The following is a 26,058-nucleotide window of genomic DNA, read 5'->3' as shown; positions in this document are numbered from 1 at the left end:
TTGGTTTGCAGATGGTATCGGGAGGTATGGGAGCAGGATGAACACAAGCCGTTGGACCTCAGGCGGATAGATCCAACGGTCACCGGACGTCGAAGATGTGTAGAGGTTATCGAGCGGGAAGAGCAGTTTCAGCGGTGGGCGGTATTGCTCGCACTGCCATGGATCGTCCGGCAGTAATCATATGAGGGGGAGCGATAACACTCGGGGGACGACGCGTGGCAGCAGAGGGGTGGGAAAACCGCTTTTCATCGCGCGTTATCGAGCAATTGTTTAGCGGGCGCAAGGGAAGCAATCACCATCAGATCGCGGCAGATGCGATTGAACGGTGGGTATTAATTGCGCGGGTCAGTTCGATTGATGTGTTGGGAGGGCCGTTGGATCGGCGGGAAGAGTGAACGGCCACGGTTTAAAGGTGAGGAAGGGTCATGGGAGCGCGGAGTCATGTGGACAGGGTCACATGACAGTTTGAGCTCCACGCTAGCGGGCCTAAGGGAACATGAGCTTACACAGGGTTTTAGAGGTAGAACGGAGGTAGCAGGGGTTATGAGAGTGTAAGTGGAGTGAAGGAGAATGAGAAGGATGACTGATGTGAGTCCTCTTTGAGCATGAACAACACGGCCAGGCCTGTATTTTACCCTCAAAATGTCAAAGTATGTAGCAGAGCTAACAATTACCACTCGTGAAAATATTTTGGACGTATTCTTCAGTCCAAAAGGCATCACTGTGTATTGAAAACAACCCCACTCAGTCGCAAATGTAGTCTTACTCCTATCCTCTGGCACGATCTTGATCTGATGGTACCCTGAGAACCCATCTATGAACGAGTAGGCTTCCTTCCCTCCAACATTCTCCAGTACCTCGTCTATAAATGGTGTAGGTAAGGGATCATCGATGCACACATCATTCATCTTCCTCAAGTCTACGCATATCTGAATTTCATCCTGCTTCTTATTTTCTTGAACCACCATGGGACTCACCCAGTTTGACTCCTCCACAAGTTTAATGATCCCAGCTTCTAGCATCTTATCCAACTCCTTGCGCACCTTTTCTTTGTACTTGGGATTTAATTGGTCGGGGCGCTTCTTTACTGGCTTTACATCTAGCTTTCAAGTAATTTTCATGATGCCAAGATCCCCTACTATCCCTTTTAGATTAGAGAACTTGGTGGGAAACAAGCCCTAATATTCACGCAACAGATCCGCAACTTTTTCAATTGTATCTTCATCCCAATAGTCACCTATCTTCACAAACTTCGGTTGTGCTTGTGATCCAATATTCACTTGTTTGGTCTTTAAAGGTTCTGATATATCAGGGATTTCCGCCTTAGGTCCCTCGACTTTGCATTGTCCTTCAGACTCGGGAATGTTGATGTTTTCAGGATCTTATTCACCTTCTTTTGCGTCACATTATAACATTCAAGCGCATGGCGCAACTGCGTACTCCAATCGGATTGTAACCACTCAACCAACTCTTCAAGAACTTTGAATATCGCGGATTTGATCTCTTGGAGCACCTCATCTATACACTCAAACGCATCTTCAAAGCTGAAAGTTACTAGAAATCTCTCCTTTAGGATATCCCATTCTGTTGTCTTGTGTCGCAACTCAGTTTCTAAATACCAGTTCATTGGGATGGTGTCCAAAGTATGACAGAATATGTGAACCCACTTCGGTTGTGGTTCTTCTCCCCATGCTTTTTTCCATCGCGCCAAATGCTCACGTGGATCATCCTTCCCTATGTATTTCTCCACCAAGTAGGTATTGTTGTACATAAACCTCAACTTCATCATTCTTTGGTACTCCTTCCAATCGGAAAAGTTGTCCTTATGTGTACCCCACCAATGGGCAAGTGTAGCTCGCAGCGCAATATCTAGAGCTTGGAACCGATGTTCCTCTTGTACATCCCTTTCAAATTTATCCAAAAACAAATTCACATATTCTAAACCATCATAATCAGGTAAATTTCATACCTCAGTGTATATGCATCGAAGCGACTTTGTAAGCTTGTTACAATGCAGCGATGATACTTCATGTAGTCAATTCTGCCAATGTTCATGTTCAGCATCACAATCTGAAATGCGGGAACTATCCCTATCCCACGTGATCCATCCATCCACAGTAGGGTTGATCCAGTCCTCATCGCGCACGATGATCTTATAGATCTGGTCAATATCATCCTCTTCTTCATAGTCGCAGACTGGTTCAGTATATCGCTCACCCTCAGTTGGATCCAATGGAACAATAACCCTAAGCTCCTTCCTTTCGAATTTCATTATGCGCTTTTTGAGATTGATGACCGCGTCCATATCAAAGACCCAATCAATTCCAAGTAGCACATGGTAAGGTTTTTTATCGCCGACTATCTCGATCACTACAAAATCAACTAGAGTGCTTGCTCCTTCAATATCTATTGTTACCCCGTATAGGCGGCCCATAGGAATGATCTTTTGTTGGTTTGTCATTCGTAGCTGGATAGGAGACCATTGTAGCACAAGTCTCCCCACTATCTCCCAAGTTTTCTTTGGAAAAATGTTCACATCAGATCCTAGATCAAGAATTACCTAATCCATTTCGTACTCTCCAATTTACGCAGTCAGTCTCATCTCACGACCGATTCGCTTCTTGCTTTTGCCCACTTTGCGTATTGCACACTATTCTTGCAAAGGTTTATTTTTACCTGTACATTTAACTATTAGTTCTTGTAGCCCTTCTACCACCTTCCTATCCCTTTGAAGCTTCATGCAAGTCTTCAAAAATGTCACTACCAATGAAGGGTCTATGTCCTGTGCAGTATCGCTTCCTCCAGACTTTCCCTGACTTCCTGATGTAGAAGCTTTCGCGAAGCTCTTCTTAGCCTCCATAAAGGTTTCCTTTGCTTTGCTCAAATCGAACCCAACTTTTTTTTCAGTAGCCTTGTGTACCCATCCATCAACTTCTGGTTGCTTCCCCTTGTCTTCTCCAGTGGTGATACCACTTCGCATAACGATATTAACATTAGGCTCATATTCATGAGGCTCTGACCTCATCATTTGGATATTATGTGTAGGTTGTTGGGTCTAAGTCTTCTTTTCTTCCATCTTCACTATAATTATCGGGAAATCTTATATGACATGGTAAAAAAGCCTACAATACTCACAGGAATGGTGTGTCTGATTCTGTCAGTCACATGTGAAATGACCTGCCTCTCCACAATTGTAACAGATGATCTGACCACGACCCCTTCCATCTCCTCCTCCTCGGCCTTGAAATCCTCCATGCACTACAGTTGCACCTTGATCTTGAGGCTGATTTTCTTCCCGCATCCTATATGTAGGGGTCTTAGTTCATAACTTTGATAGTTGCGCTCATCATGACCAACAGATTTGCAGAAAGTGTAGAACAACTATTGCGGAGTCTGTACAAAATTCTGTAGAAGATGACAATTATCTGTCATGTGCTTCCCAGCAATTTGATAGATAGCCCACCTCAATGTTACTCATGCACTTGCCCTAGTGGTATTTTCTGGCTTTAGGGGGACAGGGCCTCCCCCTATAGAATAATTTTGATACACTGGGAAATGGTCCTTATCATGACCATGGCCCTTGCATTTCAAGCACCAAACCTCTGCGCACACCTCCGGCTAGACCTTTTTTCCCTTCTTGAGGCTTTGTAACTCCATATGTAAGCTAGCAAATTGTGATTGAATATGTTGCACCCCCATATTCATATCCTGCATGGGTGAAGCCTCCAATCTCATGGAAATCTCCAAGGCTTCAGCTTGCGTTCCTATTTTCTGTTGAGATAACGGCAATCTTAGATGAGGCAAGAGCGAAGCAATGTACCAGTCTTTGTGTTGATCATTTGTGATCCTCATATTATCCTATTGAATCAGACACTTCAGTCTTTGATCAAAGTCCCACGTGGACTCGTTTACCTTTTGTTAGGTCTCTTTAAACTCTGTCACCGACTGGGCTTGTGATTTAGGCTTCTTAAACTCATTGTTCAGAGCTTGTTGCATTTCCATCATAGTTGCATTGGGTTTACCCAAACAAAACTTGATATACCAGCTCAGCGCTCTGCCCTGTAGCGATGTAACCAGCGGTGCTTTCTTCATGCCATCATCTATCATTTGCTATGCCTTCCATACAACATCTTCTACAAACCAAAATTGTTCAAGGTCTTCAGTCCCCAGACCCTTAAACACAGGAATATTCATCGCATTCTCCATGTTGAATGATGGAGGTGGAGGTGGAGGTGGAGGTCTAGGTGTGAGGTTGAGGTGGAAGCGGAGGAGGAGTTGATGGATGTGGTATCCCTACGACACCCTGTCTCACAGTTTGCAGCGCACCTCGCGGTGTCTTCATAATATTGCTTTCGTCATCACTACCAGACGATCCCAACAGTGGACTATACTCAGGACCTCAATATAGGTTCCTTCTAAATGCTCTTCCACTTCACGTAGTCCCAAACATCAATTCAAATGCATAACCTGCTTTTCATACAATAACATTTTAATCCGGGTTTTCAAGGATTTAAGGTACTTACCTCATGGCCCCTTGAAAAACCTGCGCTCTGGTTCACTATAACTGGTGGACGTATCGATCGCAAACTCGGTAATGAATCCTCCTAGAATATTATCGATCCAGTAATCGACAACCCATGCGATTTTGTTTTCTGAAGCCTCTAAGCACTTCACTAGTTCTGGGGTCCACACAATAGGGACATCAAGCTTCCACGTACCCTCTCTATCTTCCAATTTATACAACCACTCATGTAATTCGCATCGAAAAGAGAAAAAGAATATCTCGTGTTCGTCTGTGAATAGGTATATATTCAACCACTCTTCCTTTGACAAGCGCAAATTCTTGTTTTCTTGGGCTGCAAACGCTGGCAGTTTCCAATCTATCCACTTTTCAATCTCTTTCTTAGTGGGGAACCACTTATCACACATCCCTTAGATAAATACCAGTCCCAAAAACAGAACCATTTGTTGGCTTTAGGGGTCTTGACCCAGGTCCAAAGTTAGTTGTGCCAACCAACAAAACCCTAATTGTTTGCCCTTTCGGAAACAACCTGCGTAGTGCAGGCTGCAATCTCACCCGAAGCAGTATTGGGGGATGACAGAACTAGGTTTCTGCATCTAGAGTTCAGTGTGATGGGTTCCTGCATTTTCTAGGGCTTCTTTCGGTCTTCACAAACCCTAACCTTTAAAATATAGATAATTGCAGTAACTCGCAGAAATAGACTCTAAACCTTCGTGAAATGCTTTAAACATTCATAACAGTAAGTAAATAAGAAGATCTACTACTTTTGCGCATCAATTAATCATTACTTTGTTAGATGATCCAAAAATACAATTTTATCATAGGTTATAAATTAGAATAAAATAATTATTAATTTAAGATATTAAATTAATAATTATTATTCTAGAATGTTTAATTATTTAATGGAGACTTTTAGAATTAGCATATTGTTGTAACTAGATATGACTCTCCAAATGTGTCGTATCTTAGGCTCTATTTTAGGAGATTAGTTAGCTAGTTGGTTTGAATAGCATTTATTGTAAATGGACACTTGTTATTTAATAAGTGATCCATAATTAGAGGTAGTTAGGACATGGAGCTTATATATAGCTCATTGCAAGAGTGTTTGTGTTTTTCGGGTGTAAACGCTTGCAAAATCAATTATGTAATTGTTTTTTCTGATTAATAAAATTACGTGTCTGAGGACACTTCTGCCATTATTGTGGTATCGGAGCTCCAGTAATGTTGCAGTTGATCTGAGGAGGAGATTCCAGCTCTATGAGATCGTGGAAAACTCAACTCCATTGAAGTGATCAGCAAAAGATTGTCCAGGGCCACGGAATTGAACAAAGCATGAGGATTCGAAATTGGAGACCAGCACTCCAATCAAATTTCACTGCAAAGAGCCAGCGTGAGCAAACCAGCGTGGATTTTTAAAAGCCAGTGTGATACGTGTGTAGGCCGCACCACCGAAGACGGGATCCAAAGGAGTGGTTGAAGCGAGACAAGCCCAAAGCAGCCTCAACGCCTCATCGGGACCAAACACTTGCATTTCTCTCCTTCAGATCCGAGAGATTTTGGACTTTGAGCTTGTTCAGCAAGTTAATGTTGGTGATGGTTGAAGCGGGAGAGATCTCCAATTCATCGCTGATTATGAAGGTAACCGTCTCCTTCACATAACCTCCCCCGCCGCTTCCTCCGCCATTGCTGTTAACTGCGTTGCATAATAGCACAGGGTATAGCATCAGTTGGCCGCAGGCACAAATGATGAGTGTGGATGATGTGGCGTGGACCTTCTTACTCATGAAAGAGTTGTTGTGCATAATCTTCTTCCTTTGAAAAGCGGATCTGTGTGCGTGGAAATGCAGAATTGTGTGTAGACTCTCCATTAAATAGTTCTTAACTTGGTCGGATTTGCGTGTGAACACTATGTGAAAGAGAAATTTATGAAGCTCTTGCCAGTGACAGATTTGTTCGTAAAGAATTGAGGCTACATAGAGACATGTGCGTAGAACCAGTGATGGAGACCGGACTCGAACAAACTTACAAAGTACGTGAGTTTGTTGTGTGGAGGATACGCTGGTGCGTGGTGTTGTTCGAGTTGTCCAAAGAGGAAGAGTCCACTTTGTAAAGCTGTGAAGGAGCCAACAAAAATCATTCCACTCACAGGTCATCAAATAATTATTCATATTACTTACTTTTCCCAAATTACTTAAATTAAATCTTCACGTCATAAGCACTTTTGGAAAGTGATTTGAAAGTTTTATCACATTGTTTTGTAAAGGTGTTTATAATGGGATCATAAGGTTAATAAAGGATAGTGTATGTAATATATATATTTTTGGGAGTGATAAGTGAGTGGGAGTAATAAGTGATTATTTTTTTGGAGAAATAAGGTGATTTTTATAAAAGTATTTTTTAAAGCTTTGTAATAGAGTGATGAGTGAGCTTTTTAAAAGTATTTTTAAAAGCCTTGTCATGGAGTAATAAGGAGTTTTATTTGTAATTTGTAAATTGGAGAGATAAGGTGTGTTGGGTAATTTGTTTTTAAGAAGTTCTTTAGGATCATCACATTGTAACTCAAAGTAATTTTACTTTGAGGGGGGCTAATTTCTTTTTTACCAGATTGTGCAAAAGCACCATTGTAAAAGTCAAATTTTGCAAGTTGCCTTGTAAAAATTTAAGATATTGACTAGAGCCAAGTGCAAAGCTCAGTCAATTTTCTCCTGTTTTGACGACTATTCGAGGGTCAAGGCCAAGCCCCGATAGATCGTGTTTTTTGCGTCGTGTGTTGTTATTGTGTTGCGCATCTTGAGTTTTTTGGAGCTTGATTCGTGGTGTGAAGTCTTAACGCTACAATTTCTAAGTTGATTAATTTGTTTTCTAATTCCGACAAACTCGAAGGCACCAAATCTTATAAAACATGGCATCGTCTCATCGAAAGCACACTCATTTACAATGAATTATGGCAGGGTATATGAGATGGAGATGTTAAGCCGAATAAACCCACAGATGCAGCTGTACTAGCAAAATGGGAAATCATGAATGCTAAAGCCTTATCTCTTATTAAATCTTCTGTGAATGATGAAATGTATGTCCATATAGAAAATGCTACAGATGCATGGTCTGCCTTGAAAACTTTTAAAGACCTCTTTGATACTCAGCCTGAATCAAAGAAAGTTGATCTACAATTAAAATTGTTGCAACAAAAATTAACTGAAGGCGGTGATGATCTTGAATATATATCAAGACTTAAGAATATTAGGCAAGAAATTATTAATGTTGTTTTTCCCGCAATTGATGATAGCTTTATGGTCACAATTGTAATTGTTGGGCTTCCTTCTTCCTATACGCATTTTTTGGAGACTCTACAAGTAACTGGGAAATTAGAGAAACTAAAGTTTGATGAACTCTGTGAAATGTTAACTCAACATGATAAAACTTTTGGGAAGAAGAAGAAAGTTGGTGAAGATGTTTTTCTCACAGAGGCCAGCACTAGTAAGTCATCAGCAGATAGTTCTCGAGGAAGAGGCAGATGGAATCAGAATGAAGCAGCACATAATCGAGGTCAAAACCAAAGCAGAGGAAACAATTTTAACAGAGGAGGAAGAAATAATTTTCAAGGTAGAGGAAACAACCAATGAAGAGGCAATTTTCAAGGACAAGGATATAATAATCAAGGTAGAGGACAATCTCAAAATAGAAGTCAAAGCAGAGGCAGAGGACAATCTTCAGGAAGAGGAAGAGACTTAAGTCAAATTGTGTGTCGAAGATGTAAAAAAGTTGGCCATTATGCTGAAGATTGTCGAACATCACTTAATAAAATTCCCAAGTTTCAGCAGCATTCAGCACAATTTGCAAATGATCAAGATGAAGATAACTCAGAATATGTTTTTACTTCCTCACCAGCATCACAAATTTCATCCCATCTTAGAAGTGACTATGAAGATGCCTGGATCTTGGATTCCGGGGCAACTCAGCACATGACTTGTCGACGTGATTTTTTTGGAATTTTCAAGATTGCCAACTTAATTCCATTTTTCTTGCTGATGATACAAAACATACTCCTTATGGAAAAGGAGTAGTAAAATTTTTTCTCCCTGGCATTGGAGAAAAAATGATTTCCAATGTATGGTATGTACCCAGTTTTAAGAAAAATTTGCTCTCTTTAGTCACGATTCGACAAGCGGTACATCAGGTGATTATGGAAGATGGTTTAGTGAAGATTAATTCAGTGAAACAGAACTTGAAAACAGTCATGACAAGTTATGAAGATGGAAAACTATTACGGATGAAAGGGACAGTTATTCCAAGGCATTCTGATTTTGCAGGGGCAGTGACTACAGGTATTTCACCTATAAGACTATGGCACGTAAGATATCGACATTTGAATTTTGAGAGTCTTTCGCAATTGCAGAAACAAGGAATGGTTAAAGGACTTCCCAGTTTCAAAAGGGAAAATGAAAAATGTGAAGCTTGCATTTATGGCAAACAAAATCGAGAAAGTTTTCCAACAAGTTCATGGCATGCAAACAGGCGGCTACAACTAGTTCACAGTGATGTTTGTGGTCTTCTACAAACTTCATTTGGTGGTTGCAAATATTTCTTACTATTCATTGATGATTTCAGCAGAATGACTTGGGTTTACTTCTTGAAGAACAAGTCAGAAGCATTTGATAAGTTTAAAAAATTTCGCCAACTTGTTGAAAATGAAGTCAAAGAAAAGATAGGTACTCTCAGGACAGATAATGGGGGAGAATTCACTTCAAATGAATTCAAAACTTATTGCAGTGAAAATGGCATCAGACGACATCTTACTAATGTTTACACTCCACAGCAAAATGGAGTAGTCGAAAGAATGAATCGCACTTTGTTAGGCATGGTGAGATCCATGTTAACTTTCAAAAGGTTAAGTCCAACATATTGGGCAGAAGCAATCCATACAGCTATCTACTTAAGAAACAGATCTCCAATTGCTTCTTTAGACGGAATCACACCTTATGAAGCTTGGTTTGATTTCAAACCTCGAGTTAAACATCTTAGAGTTTTTGGGTCAGTGTGTTATGCCTTAGTTCCGAAAGAAAAACGAACTAAGCTTGACTCAAGAAGTTTAAAATGCACAATGATTGGCTATTCTGATGAGAAGAAAGGGTATCGTCTTTTGACCAATGGAAAATTCATTGTGAGCAGGGATGTCATTTTTTATGAAACAGAGAGTAAGAGTGCTGAAGAAATTGAAAATCTTCTTCACAAGTTAGAAACTAAGGGAAGTAAAAGAAATGGAAAAATGAAAAGTCAACCAACTTCACCGAATTGGTATGAACTTGATTTTCCTTCCTCTGAAGATGAGTCATCCAGTCCATCTACATCAACAACATCATCTGGGTCTTCTAGCAGTTCATCCGCATCTCCAAGCAGCAGCAGTTCTTCTGACAGTGATTCTCCACATTCTTCACCTGAACGACGAACATCAGTTTATATTAATCCTCTTTACAATGATGGAGACTTTATAGAAGCACAAACAAGTGAGCACCAACTACCAAAATGGGCAGTTCAACTTTTGAAAGATGTAAAGCCTGATGAGCAGAATAAAACAGGCACCCGAAGGGCACATAGAAATGAAGGCAATTTTGCCTTGATAGCAAATGATTTTACTGAACCTTCCACATACAAAGAAGCAGTAAAACATAAAGAATGGCAACAAGCTATGGTTGAAGAATATCAAGCAGTAATTGATAACAACACTTGGAAACTTGTTGATTGTCCAGCAAATGTTAAACCCATAGGATGCAAATGGGTTTACAGAATTAAGTATAATCAAAAGGGAGAACTTGAAAAGTATAAAGCTCGACTTGTCGCAAAAGGTTTTGCACAGCAGGAAGGCATTGATTATGAGGAAACTTTTGCTCCTACAGCTAAATGGAACACCATCCGATTAACACTTGCATTGGCCGCTCAAAAAGGATGGAAAGTTCATCAAATGGATGTGAAAAGTGCTTTTCTCAACGGGGATTTACAGGAGGAAGTGTATATGACCCAACCACCAGGTTTTGAAGTTGAAGGACAAGAACATAAAATCTGCAAATTGATCAAGGCTTTATATGGATTAAAACAAGCTCCCCGAGCTTGGTATGCAAAGATGGATGAATACCTTAAGAAAGTTGGTTTTCAACGAAGTGAATCTGATGATACTTTGTATGTGCGACAACAGGGAAAATATCTGGTAATTCTTGTTATGTATGTAGATGATTTGATCATTACTGGCAACCATGATGATCATATTGCACAGGTGAAAAAGGAGTTACATGCAGGTTTTAAGATGACAGATTTGGGATTACTTCACTACTATCTTGGAGTTGAAGTCTTCCAACGTCCACATCATATTTTCATTTCTCAGAGTAAGTATGCAGCAGAGGTTCTTCAGCGTTTTGGCATGCAGGATTGCAAGCCCGTTCTTACCCCCATGGAGCAAAACTTGAAACTTTCAAAATTTGAAGGGGGGGGAAAGGTGGACAGTACAACTTACAGACAATTGATTGGCAGCTTGATTTATTTGACAAATACTCGTCCTGATCTATCTTATGCAGTCAGTGTTCTTTCACGTTTTATGTAGGAACCACGAGACAGCCACTGGAATGCAGCCAAAAGAGTTCTTCGATATATCCAAGGAACAAAAGATTTTGGTCTTCTTTACACAAAGACTAAAAATTTTGTACTTGGTGGATATTCTGATGTTGACTTTGCTGGGAGTATTGATGATCGAGCATCAACATCAGGGTATTTAATGAACATGGGGTCAGCAGCAGTATCTTGGAGTTGTAAGAAACAAGCTACAGTGGCCACTTCTTCAGCAGAAGCAGAGTACATTTCAGCATGGGAAGCAGCATGTGAAATTGTTTGGTTGCGCCGAATTTTGCGGGACTTGGGCATTTCTCAGGCAGAAGCTACATCGTTATTCATTGACAGCCAGTCAGCCATCAAACTTGCCAAGAACCCAGTTTTTCATTCAAAGGCAAAGCATGTGGACACCAAGTATCATCATATCAGATCTCTCATTGCCAAAGATGTCCTCAAGCCAGTTTATTGTCCTTCCGAAGATCAAATCTCTGACATTTTCACGAAACCGCTTGGCCGAATAAAATTTACTAAGTTCAGGGATGAACTTGGTATCTATTGTAATGTATCTTTGGATCATAGGGGGGAATGTTAGATGATCCAAAAATACAATTTTATCATAGGTTATAAATTAGAATAAAATAATTATTAATTTAAGATATTAAATTAATAATTATTATTCTAGAATGTTTAATTATTTAATGGAGACTTTTAGAATTAGCATATTGTTGTAACTAGATATGACTCTCCAAATGTGTCGTATCTTAAGCTCTATTTTAGGAGATTAGTTAGCTAGTTGGTTTGAATAGCATTTATTGTAAATGGACACTTGTTATTTAATAAGTGATCCATAATTAGAGGTAGTTAGGACATGGAGCTTATATATAGCTCATTGCAAGAGTGTTTGTGTTGTTCGGATGTAAACTCTTGCAAAATCAATTATGTAATTGTTTTTTTCTGATTAATAAAATTACGTGTCTGAGGGCACTTCTGCCATTATACTTCATACAAATTCAGAGTAATAGAGCGAATATACAGAAATTGCATAAGTAAAGATAGATGCACATATACATAAGTATGGCTCAAAATAGTCTTCATTAGAAGTATTCTTTCTGTTACAGACTCTTCTTCCTTGCGCACACAGTTGCAAGGGCCCACGCACTCAACTTGTGGACTTACCAAGGTATCCACGCACTTAGCAGCAGGAGCCTTACCCTTCGTCGAAGTATAGGAAACAGACTTTCTTGCCTTATCTTACTTGCCCATACAATGATCTTCTAATTCTATATTGTCCTCCTAGACTCGCTATGACTCCTTTATATATCTTTCACTTTTATAAAACCATGGTCCACAGACCATGGGAGGGTCACAAAACTCCCTATATTCTAACATACTAATGGACTAATGCCCCTTTTGACTCCTATGACCTTCACGCTCCCCCCCCCCTCAAACGCGGAGACTTTACAAATATACAAAATTAATGATACCCCAGGGGACCCTGTCCCAACACAACATGATCTCATCAAGCACTTCAGAATCATATGATCCTTGTATCATGCCTACACAATCCATATTTGACCATTTATGGCAACAAAATGCCTATAAGCCCATTGGAACTATCTTATCTAGTTGTTCAATCGTTTTCAAAACCACTTCTTACTAAAACTGATCGAATGAATTCAATCATTGATGAGTATTCTCAATTATCTTGGTTGGAACCTATATCATTTCCTGATCCTTTCGATAACATGTTTCCAACAAACAAAAGTATAATGGAAGTTATGAATTTAGATGAAATGCACTTGGACAATTATCAGCATCGTTCATCTTTTCTTCCTAACTTCGAAAAGATTGAGAATAAATTTTCTACAATGTTTTCACTTGAGATTGTAGATGACCCTGAGTTCCCTATATCTATTTTCGAATCTAATTCTAAAAAAAATCAGGGAATATATCTACAACAATTCCTCTTAATATCTCAATGAAACCCAGAATTACAAAGATTATTCATATAGGTGCCTCATGTTCACTTGATGAAATTCAGACATATAAGTCCCTATTCCAGGAATTTTGTGACATTTTTGCCTAGTCTTATGAGGAAACCCAAGGAATTGACCCAATTATTGTAGTTCATGAAATTAATACGTACCCAAATGCTAAGCCTGTCAGACATAGATTACGTCTTGTGCATCCTAGAAAATTTGTCACTATTAAAGTTGAGGTTGGAAAACTTTTAAAGGTTGGTTTTATTTATCTTATTCCTTTGACTGATTGGGTTTCCAACATTGTCCCTGTTAACAAGAAGCAAGAGAAAATAAGAGTATGTGTCAATTATAGAGATATTAATAAAGCTTTTCCTAAATACAATTACCCTACCCCTTACGTCGAGAAACTAATTAATGATTATGTTGATAATGAAATCTTTTCTTTTATGGATGGATTTTCCAATTACAATCAAATTAACATACTCCTTGTGGATTAGCATAAAATCACATTCATTCGTTCGTGGGGAACTTTCGCCTATCGAAATCTTCCATTCAGGCTAAAGAATGTTGGCGACACTTTTCAATGAGCTATGTCTTACGACTTTCATGACATTAAGCTTATTGTATTGTCATACTTAGATGATCTACTAACACATTCGTTAAAACATCAAGATCATCCAATGCATCTACAAGCAATTTTTCTCCAATGTCGGAATTATAATATACGCTTGAACCCACACAAATGTGTTTTTTGTGTCACATCTAGTCATTTACTGGGATTTGTCATGTCTAAAGAAGGCATTCGTGTTGAACCCCTCAATGTAGAGGCTATTTTTAATTTTCCTCCTCCTTCCAATTTACACCAACTCTAAAGTTTGCAGGGGAAAGAAAACTTTGTACATTGATTCATTTTGAATTGTTCAGAGCTAACTAAAGGTTTCACCAGGATTTTGAAAAAGGGCATCTCTTTTATTTGGGATGAAACTACTCAAAAAACATTCAATGCACTAAAACACGTGTTGACTCACACACCTTTGTTGCATCTTCCTGATTATCATCAGGATTATTTTTTGTATTTAGTTGCATTAGAAGTTACCATTGGTATGGTATTAGTCCAAGAGGATGAATTAAACAATGAACATGTGGTTTTTTACTTGAGTAGGAATCTTACCGATTCTAAAATAAAATATGCACATGGATAAATTTACCTCAGAAGTTGTACAAGTTGTCAAAATATTTTGTTATTATATTCTACTGTGCAAAACAATAGTAGTTTCAAATTGCAAACCCATGGTTTATATTATTACCAGAAAAATTCTTGGGGGAAAATATTCCAAATGGATTGTTATCCTATAGGAATTTGATGTATAATTTTTTAAATCCAAGTCAAAGAAATCATTAGTGTTTTTTGAGCTTATTTGTGACTTTCCCTATTCTGAAACAGAAATAGTGGCAAAGGATTATCCTCCAGATGAATCTCTCTTTCTTATCAGTACACTAGATCGTTAGTACGAATATATTATCATTTATCTCCAAACTCAAACTTTTCAGTTGGAGTTATCTCAAACTAAATATCATTGCATTCAGTACTAATCCCAACAATACACTGTTGTTGGCGATACATTTTATCGTCATGGTGTTGATTCAACTTTCCAATGCTGTCTAACACATGATGAAGCCAAGAAAGTTTTAAATGACTATCACTCTGGAGCATGTGGCGGTCATATGTCAGGTTTTCCACTACCCATAAATCTTGTGCGCTAGATATTTTTGGCATTTTATATTCAAAGATTGCATTATTGTGATCCAAAAATGTCATAATTTTCAAATTGTTATCGCAAAATGTGTGTCCCTCCTACTCCTCTTTACCCAATCATCGTCGTCAGTACCTTTATGAAATGGGGCATGCATTTAATTACTTGTAACCCTCACTCGGTCGAGGGGCATGGGTATATTATCCTAGTTGTAGATTATTTTACAAAATTTGTCAATGCAATGCTTACATATAGGGAAGATGGTGAAACCGTTGTTATTTTTGTATTCAACAATGTCAATGCTTGATTCTGTGTCCCATATGACATCGTCACTAACCATGGAAATCATTTTCGAAACTTTATGATTACTGAACTTACTGCAAAGCTGGGCTTACGTCATGATAGCTCAACTCCCTATTACCCGCAGGCCAATGGCCAAGTAGAATATGTGAATACAGTTTTGACCATATGCTTCAACAGATGATAGGGATCCATAAGCAAACTTGGCATCTAATGTTTTTCTCATCATTTTGGGAATATAGTACCTTAGAAAAATATACAATTGACTTTGCACCCTTTTAGTTAGTTTATGGTATAGAGGCAGTTTTACCTATTGAATGTGAGATTCAATCACTTAAATTAGCAATCGAACTACTTCCTTCTACTCCTACAGAGGAGGAACGTTTTTTATACTTAGCACGTCTAGATGAAACTCATCGTGATGTCGCATTAGCTAGCGAGACTCGTAAGAAACGAGTTAAGGCACAATTTGACCGAAATGTAAATCCTCGTACTAAGTTATTCAGAAGGTGAATTGGTCTTGGTTTACGATCAAGAGCATGAAAAATTAGGATCTGATAAGTTAGAACCTATGTGGCATGGTCCCTATATTGTAAAATGTGTGCTTACGAAAGGTGCCTATGAGCTAGTTGACTATGACGCTTTGGCTAAGCCCAGAAATGGGATTTACCTTAAAAAGTACTATGCTTGATTTATTGCATGACTAAAGTGTATATTGGTGTATCATATTGTACATGTGTGGCAATTTTTACTTCCTTTTTACAAATTCCTTATGTTTGTCCTACTTATCTTGTGTTACACTTGATTTGCAGATGTCGACGCTCCTTGAAACTTACATTGGCTATGCTATTGGAGCTAATCATAGTACTCAGAATATATCTTCTCTTGGTTGGGCCATCTATTCACCCACCAATGATTTAGTGAGTCTGCATGGGATATTCCTTGGTCGAACTATGAACAATATTGCAAAATACAATGTTGTGATTCAATTGCTATATGATGCCATTTCATTTGGTATTGGCAAAAAATTACATTTAAATCATGTTTATTCAGTTATAGTTTCTTCAATGTTAAGAATGTTTTTACAGGCCGATCTCTTGGAAAGATAATTCGATTACATTGAATACCAACACATTCCAAGACATTTAAATGCATTAACTGATACACTGGAAAATTATTTGTTAAATCAACATTTGCAACATTTGTAAAAATAAAACAATAATCATTCACATATTGTACAAAATAAACTAAGTAAATAAGAGTAGTCTTCATTAATCATAATGTTTGTAAACAATTTTATTTTTACAAAAATTTCATCGAAGACATATGAGGCCCGAAACCTTTATTGTCCAATCATGTCGATAAACCAAAAATACAAATCTAGCTCTATTCCTAGAGAATAATAATGGTGCTCATGGTAGAAGATGATGGCATGAGCCACTCGTCGTAACAGAAGGCCAATCTGTCCAAGTACACATGTTGTATGCCTCTATAAGCGAGGAGGAAGTTCATCGCCCATTGCATTCCTGCAGGAACAGGGATATCTAGATTACCTCTAAAATCCACACCCGCATATGGATAATCCTCAATCATAAGGATTTGGTGACTCAACCATTTGAAAAATGTGGGAGTGAATTTAATAATTTTACCATCACCACCTTTGTGGCGGGCCATCAATAAAACCCACTGTAACATACAAGGATCTCGCAGATCTGCCATCTCCATGGAAACTTGTGGGTGTAGTATAGGGATCCTCTCTAGGGAAAATATACTACTATCGCACCATATCCAAATTTTTTTATTCGTTCATTATTTGCTCTGGTGAGTTGTCCTTTCAGGTTGGCAACAACCCCTTCGCACCAATTGAACAGAGTTGGTTGCATGCACTCTAATGAAATTTTCATTTTCACTTTCGCAACTAGGTGGAGCGTTTCACTACCACATAAATGAGCAAAGATATATGCAATGATCCTCAGTGGAAATTTTATGTTGTCTTTAATCTCAATCCTTCCAATGCTGAGTTGGGACCCATGAACACAAAACTCGTTTAGGTAATAAGTTGTTGATTCACCACCTGGACTAGCACCAAATAATGAAATATTGATTCTATGACATGAGAGCCCTATCGGAAAATAGATATCCACCACATCAATGGTTAATGTGTGATTACCAATTTGAAAAACAGTGGTCTTGGACATTTCAAGCCCTCACTAACCATGGCAATAAATCTATTTGGGCCCTCATTCCTGCAATCAAGAAAACAAATTCAAAGCCACAATTTTTTAGTGCTTGCATTGTTGTCGAATCATTCACTACTTCAACATCTTGGGCTCATTCTCTTTCTATCCATTCCATTTTGGAAAATAATATCTGCAATGAATGAGGGAAATATGATTAGAGAACAAGCATTGAAATATTTTGCAAAATTTTGAGCATTTTTGAAAAATTTTGGATGCCCTCGTCGCCTTGCGCAATTTTCCTTCAGAAACAAAGTGCACTTTTACACTTTTTCTGAAGACAAACTACACAAGCCGCATCTTTCCAGTATTGGAAAAGTCATTGCTGCGCACCTTCGATAAAGGAAAAAGTGCGACAACCCGTGAGCACACCCTAGTTTCTAAAAAACACTAAAAATTTAATAAAATACCATTAAAATACAAAGTGAGCCATGAATGATGAGAATAGAGAATGATCTCTTACCTGGAGAAGATGACACTCGAAATGGTCCAGCGAATTGATCACAATCTGTTATTGAATATTTGGGTGAAAATGTACTCTCAATAGCTCTGAAATGGTAAAAAACAAAATGGTAAAGAATTTTTTACTTTTTGACCTTTTATGATAAAATTAGGCCTATTAAAAAAAATATTTTTTCCCTATAGCTTTAAATTTTCAAAATGTTTTAATGTTTTTCACTATTTTTTGAGCAGTTATGATAATTTTGAGATTGGATGCGTAAATTACAAGGTTATTTGTGAAAATAAATCATTTTGATGATGAGTGTACTTTTATCACTTTTCCAAGCTCCTTAAACTTACAAAAAAATGAAATCCTAGAGTTATTTTCAAGCTCTTTTTTGAATCTCGAAATATGAAAATATTGTCGAGTATTCTTTTTATTTCAAACTTATTAAATTAAATGAAAAGTCATCTACCTAGTATATGTTTACCCCTTTTACGAACCACATAGACTATTTACGAAAAAGGCATACTTTGACTAATCATGGTCAAAAGAATTCTCTACTGCATTATTTTACACTTTTCTAGGCTTTAGAGACTAAATTCATGAAAAAAGACATTTTGGAGTTTACTTATGTTTTTCTTTAGACTCCCAAATATGAAAAACACTGAGATTTACTTTATCCAAGCTCATTAAAACTTTATGTTGAAATAATTGCATGATTTTTCCTTTTGTGTCTTTTCAAGCTTTTTAAATATGGAAACAAGATGGAGTTACCCCTTCCCTTCACTCGTAAAATATAAATAGTGCAAGACTCGTCAATCATGATGAGACCAAACCACTCTTTCTAGGGTTCATTAAAAATACTCTGAAGGATGAGCTTACAAGACAAGCATATGTTATCCTCCTCAAGATTGCATAAAAATAAAGAGGTATTTGTCAATAATTGTGGGGGGAATGGGAAAGAAACATTTATTTGTGTAGTATGAAAAGGCAATATGTTGCTCTTGAACATGACACTCTTTCACCTTTTGTGGATGAGTTGGGAAATCCATTTTCCTCTTAGTTGATCATACGTCATTGAAAGTTTTCAAAATAGTTTTTGGTATTATTTTTTAGTCAACATCTACCAAGCTGAAATGTCATGTTGCCAATATGTTCAAGAGAAATCCAACCTAAGTCAAAATTACTTTGCAAATAATAATCTTCAATCACGTCGGTCATCCCTAAGTTAGTCATGAATTAATCCAAAAAATTGTTCTTCAAATCTTGACATGAGTTTCATGTCGTAGGCTCTCCTCCGACGGATCACTTCCTATCGAATTTAAATCATTATCTAGGAAGTTGATATAGAAACCTCCTTTAATAATTTAGAGCCTACATGCCTCAATGGAAGGTTCCTTGCTTTCGACAACAGGTTCTCATCATTGACCTTCGATCAAACAATTATATGGGTGTTCAACTTCAATACATTTATTCACACTTCATAGATTGTATTGGAGTACCTTGAGAACCATTGTCATTATTAGTGGTTTCTCTCGCACCTGTTAACTGTTCACATCATTGATCGGTAATCAAGTGGTTTCTACCATGTTTGACTTCAATACATTCACTCGCATAATTAGATTACTATGGATTGATAGAGATGAATACCAAGACCCTAGATCTAGTTTCATCCATCCAGGTTGCGTGGAGTTTTTAAATATTCATGATTGTAAATATAGATCCATATTTGATGGTTGTGTCCATATTGTGTCTATTATTGACATGGATCATTATATATTTTCATACTTATTCTTTGAGATACTTGTACTCTGAGTATGGGACTTCCTACCTCAATGATGATTATATGAAGATATTTTATTGTAATCCTTTATTTTTTGTTTCAGGTCTCTGACCAATTGGTCTCTAATCTGAACTTTTGCATGATAAAGTGCTTCAGTCCTCAAACACCTTATCTAAATTTTCTCTTTAGGGGGAAAACTATTACACGTCATTTTGTCACCATTAGCCAAATGACCACCAATCCAAATCTCTCATTATCCAATGAAGTGTTCCAAAGAATTCCCCTCCAATGTTGGAAGCAAATCAATCCCAACTACAACAAGAATATTGAATTATCTTGCTTAAAAACCTATTTTCAAGCATTGTTGCACTTTTCCTAGTCACTACTTGCACAAACACAGTTATGATAATTATGGCCTGCGCAATCATGTGCTTTGTCTTCCATTAAAAGGTCTGACAACCTCTTAACATAGGTAAAAATACAAATCAATTTCTAGAAGCCTTGTTGAGGAAATATTTCCCAGCTAGAAGGCTTCGAACTCCTACCTACTTGGGCCTCGTCACTTAACTTATGGATTAAACACCCTCTCTTTGTGGAACCTTAAGCCATCTCTTCATGGATCTCACCCCTTGAGAAGAGGATCTCAAACCTCTTCCTCTTGGCTTAGAAATTCAACATATACTAGAGGAAAAAAGTGGACATGTTTTATGTAAACTTATGTTTTCAAATTGAGGTTGGAAGCTTGTCACTTAAGGAACTTGGATTGGAGACTAATTGGAGGAGATTTACAACATCAAGGCTAAGGTTGTATTTCTCCTTTTCATTTAGTTATAATACAAAAGAGTGTTTCTTTCTCACTATATTGTTCAATGGAGCGGATGTATTGTGTGTTTAATATCATGTTTCCATCGGTAATGATGTTAGGTACTAGTCTCCTAGATCACTAGGTTTTAATGAGTTGTTTATTTGTCATATGCCTTGGATCCTTTGTTGTTATTGTGTTTGCAGGTTTGGAATCTGAGAATTTTAAAGTTGCATAAAACCATAGGGAGGATCTTCATTGGGCATTTCATTTGAAAGGTATGGGTTTTGTACTCCATTACTATTGCTTACGATTCAATAAAAATGAACCTACGAAAAGATTTACTAGTTTGTTTGTTTGTTACTATATTCAACCATTGAGTATAGGGAGATACAGTCTTATCCACGAGAAGATATTTTTTCCACCTAACAACCACCCCTCTCAAAAGTTAGTTGTTCTCAAAACCCTCATATCTAGAGCTCAGAAAATTTCTCTCACCCCAGTTCCTTTCAGCTAAAAAATCCCATTTGCGCCAAGCTTTAAAATCCAATGACTATTCCACTAATCAAATCAATAAAGCCTTTAAATTTGTATCTAACCCTAGGTAAACCAATTATTATCCCTCCCCCTCTTGTGGCCAAGTTTCGCTCCCTTACATTAAAGGTACCACAGATCTTATAACCAAGATCTTAGCCAAAAAGAATTTAAAATTATATTTAAGCCCCATAAAACCCTCAAGCAGTTATTCAAGTCTGTTAAAGACAAATCAAATCCCATGATAGGATAAGGAGTTTATCAGATTCCATGTTCTTGCAGAAAATCATATGTTGGCCAAACGGATCACCCTTTCAAATCCCACCTCAAAGAACACATAGTTGATACCAAGCACAATCGTCTATCAAAGTCTGCCATCGTTGAACACTCCTTCATATACAATCACTTTATTTGTTTTCATCAATCAAAAATCATAGCCTCTGTCCCATTCTATAACTCTCGAATTATTCGAGAAGCCCTCTACATTGAGAAGAACCCCAACAACTTTAATAGGGAGGATGGATAAAATCTTAGCCAATCTTGGAAGCCTGTCATCTACCATCTCACCCATTTATTTCTTCTTCACCCTCCCCTTCTCTCCCCTCCCCCCTTGTCTCCCCTTACTTTTCTTAGCTTCCCTCTCTCCCTCCCTGTGTTAACCCCCTTTCTTTTTTCATTGGGGAATTCCACCCCCCCTGCCCACCCCCAACCCCCGCATTTGTGTCCTTCTATCCCTGCTTTCTTAGTTGCATCTCTTCTTTGAGTCTTAAGTTAATTTCAAATCTTTTAATTCTCAATCTCTTAGTCCTAAATTAGGCATTTAGTCATTTTTGAATACTTTTATTTTATTTAACTATTTATTTGTCATTATTCGAACACTTTTGAAATTATTTTATTCGAATAAAAATTTTCAATTCTTATTTAATAGTTTTATTGATAAATTTTAATTAATTATTAACTCTTAATTGTTACTCCAATTCCTCAATTTATTATTAATCATATTTTTTATTTATTCTTATTTTATAATCTCAATTATTCCTTTATTTATGATTAATCACATTTTTATTTTATTTTTTTTATTTTATTTTTTGTCAAGTTGTATGTGATCCTCCATGCTTAACCTGTGACTTGAGGAGTTGGTATGGCTTAGAAATTACCTCTTGGATGTGGGAGAGAATTTTCCAAGGTAAACTTTTCACTCCAACTTATAGATTGGGATAGTCCCTTCAATTTAGAGAGGGCGCTCTCTCTCTCTCTCTCTCTCAGTGTAATTACTGAAATCAACAACTGAATGTAATTAATACATTGGCTAGATCTTTAGATATGTTGTGTGATGTAGGATTTGGTTGGGCCTAAAATAAATATTTCATTGGGTGATGGAGTCAAATAGCTAGGGTTTAGATTAATTTACCAAGATAACTGGTTGTTTGATCAGGATTGATAAAGGCAAGGTGGATAACAGATCCTAGACCTTTGTCATTTGTTGTAGATGGAGGGAGAAAGTAGGAAGACATTCCACTACAATAGGGAATACATAGTGAATCCTATAGTAGATTTAGAAGATATAAATGAGAACATTTGAAAATCTCAACTCAGAGCATCAAAACATAGATGAATTCTGAATCAATTAACCTTATTCAAATACTCAGAAGACATACATTTGCATGAGATTATAAAAGAAGAAATTGTAAAACACACAAAGAATACATACTAAGACTTACTATCGCATGAATCTTTATATCACTAGTTAGAATCTATTGATCTTGGCAAACTGAAATGAATAAAGTATTCAAAACACACAGACAATGACTATTCCTTTTTCAAAAAACCAACTCTTTCTCCATATTTTTCATGTAATATATAGGAAAATACAATAGAGATAAGCTCCTTAAAGTATGGTAGCAATAATTACAAAATATTTACATAATTTGAGAGTTTAATTAACAAAAATCATAATAACCCTATCATCTTAGCTACTCGAATCTCTAATCTAGCACATATCATTGGTCAAAACATAGTATAAATTGTTGTACATGTCTCATGTTGATATCCTAGAACAATAGCGAAGTCACTGCTGCAAGATAGGATCTAGCAACATAGGATCTAGAACTATCTACTTGTTTATAGGCTTGATATCTTGAGCCAAACTCATATTCCTTCCTTGTAGCCAATTGATGCATGAACCTAGACATAATGTCAAAATTGTGTAATTGTTTTCTTCCTTCACTTATTTCTTGTCTCATGTTGAATCGTACTCCCTTAGCCACAAAAATCTATGATATTTGACCACAGTATATTCAAAATTAATTTATTACTTAAATATTAAACTAGGTAAACCAAAATGTTGAGGAACCATTAGGGTTTGGTGCAAAAAAACTAGGGTTTGCATAATACTTTGCCCCTGAAATCAATTGATCATTTCTCTATGTCTTCTGCAACCTGAATAAGGATACCTAGCTTGTTTTGACTCCTTGTCACCCTTCTAGTAGGTTTTTGTGGATTTTTGTCAGCGTTTAGGGTTTTTTTTCTTTCTTCTTTTCAACATGCTGTGTTTTCCTCTCTCTCTTTCTTGAAGTCAGCACAGTCTTCTTTTCTACGTTAATGATAATAATTGTTTCTTTCATCTTAGGGTTCATTCTAGTTTTGAAATTTAGTCTCAATTTATTAGTGGGGAAAGTGTGAGGTCTTTTTCCATAAACCCTAAACTCTATCTCAGCGTCTTCATCCTCTGTTTCGATTTTCTACTTGCCCTTTTTGATTTTTAATGCTTTCTGTTTTGTTTCCTCCTCTTCTACTATAATATTTTGTTGACTTCTAGACTTTCTTTCATCAACACCTTTGGTGCTTTCACAAGGACTTCATCATGTTTTTCAACCTAGGGGTGAGTATATTCTCATTTAGTCTCTTGAGCTAAGGTTTGGGTAGAAACATTGTTTTGGCCTCTCTTTGATCTTATAGGTATAGGTGGTCTTGGGTTTCTTTGTCTCATTTTCCTCAATTGTTCCACCTTCTTATTTAACTTGTGAGTGTATAATCTTTTTTTTAGGTCGTGATGACAAATATAATGGGCTTGTATGTTAGGTATTTTTCTCACTTTAGTGCACATTTTTAGCTAACTTTGATGTAAGAAATATGGTAAATTTATTTTGCTAAAATTTGCCAAGTGACAAAGAAACCTCATATGATACAAGTAGGCTTTGAATACCTGCCTTCACAGGTGAAGAAGATCAGAACAGTTATAAGGGAAGCAGACCATTAAGGCTTCAGTATACTAATTGGAGGACCCCTACATTCCAAACTTGATTATGACATTCCTCCTTCGAGAAGAAATTCAAATCTACATTTTGTAACCTTTGTTTTTTTAACCATCCTTCACCCTTTGTTGGCAAACTTGTTGCTTCAACAATAGACTCCTCTGTAACAAGGAACTGCAGGGTCCTGATTCTAGCAGTGTTTCCATTGAATTAAAAGATGAAATCATGGGACCATCTAATATTATGCCCATTGAAATGCTGAAACACTGGCTCCCACACTACATTTCTAAAAATATCTAACATTTTGGGGTATACCTCAAAAAAAATGCCATCAGGTTCAAATCTCCACATGACCAAACCGGCCCATTTTGCAAAGCTCCTGGACCTGAAAATACTTTCACTAACTTTGAAACACTCTAGATAAAGGATTTAATGCACTCAGCGAGCTTCCTGCACACTAAAATTGCAAATCTGGGTTTGCTGGAAAACTTTGTTTTAGGGAAAATAAGGAAAATTAGGGTTTATCTTTTAACATATCTATTTGGCATGAACAAGTTGGAAATTGTCAAATCAAAGATAAGGAGGGCTAAAACTTTATGAATAAACACCTAGTTGCTCAAAAGAATGGCATAAGTGGGTCGAAACCCAAGTTTTAAAATATTCGATATGTGCTACGAAAATATGTCATAATGCTAGCTAAAATTTCACTATAGGTAAAAGCACTGCGAGAAATTTAACATAATCTTAGGGTTACAAGAAAAAAATTGATGAGACGTATTCCTAGGCTTAGCTAACAAACTTTACAAAAATACAATACCCCTTTTACATAATCATGACATTGCAAAAATGGATTGATAACATTGCCTTGAACTGAAGGTGCAAACATTATGCTAACAGAAGCTACAACCCAAGGGCATCTAAGCAATCAAATTCATTTATGGATCGCACCTGGCCTGGGCCACACCAACGCTTTGCTGACTGGATTTTTTAACATGTCCCCTCCCTCTAGCACAAGGCACAACCACCTCCCATGAGGTTTGATCCTGAGTCGCCTTGCTCACAAGGCCCATCCTCAAACAGTTGTGCCAGTGGGACTTGACTAATTTTAATTTAATTTATTCTCATTTTATTATTTAAATTATTCCTTATTTTATGATTAATCATATTTTAATTTAATTTATTTTTAAATTATTTAATTTGATCAAATTTTATTCATCAGCAACTTCTATAACATTGCTAGAAGCAATCTTCTGCAGAAATCCTAGCGAATGGTGTCATCAGAGGGGGCCGTTCCACCTCCCCTCCCCACTCCTTCTCCAGAAGACAAGGCAATGGATTTCCAAGCACTGGTTTCTTCTCTACAAAAGCGCTAGAAAACTATCAGGAATCAGTCAAAAATTGTGAAGAGAAATGATGAAGTTAGAGATATCGCTTTGCCAGTTGGAGCTAGATGCGCCACGTTGGCTTACTCAGAACCGCATCTAACAGGGAAGTTCAGGGGCATGTGGCCCTCTCCGAGAAAGATTAAGGCTTCGATCAAGAGCTCTTGGAGATCAAAGATGAAAGGTAACACTGTGATATTCATAGTTGGGAATCGTTTTTTTGCATTTTTATTTTAACTTTGTGAAGGCAGAGACATTATATTCTCTAATGGAAGTTATTTGCTTGGGTCTCGAGGAATTTATTTAAATAAATGGACACTTATGTTTAACCTGGACAAAGATGTTCCTACAGCTATTATGGTATGGGTTAAGCTCCCTCACCTCCCTTTGTCATGCTGGAGTGATGACTTCCTGAGGACGATTTGTAATGGGGTTCGTAAATTTGTTGATAAAGATGAACCAAGGG

The sequence above is a fragment of the Pinus tabuliformis genome, chromosome 3_2 (genome assembly GCF_031772625.1).
Source record: "Pinus tabuliformis cultivar Carrire ecotype Pingquan chromosome 3_2, CPIR1, whole genome shotgun sequence".
Lineage (NCBI taxonomy): Eukaryota > Viridiplantae > Streptophyta > Pinopsida > Pinales > Pinaceae > Pinus > Pinus tabuliformis.
Note: the sequence above shows the minus strand (reverse complement) of the source record.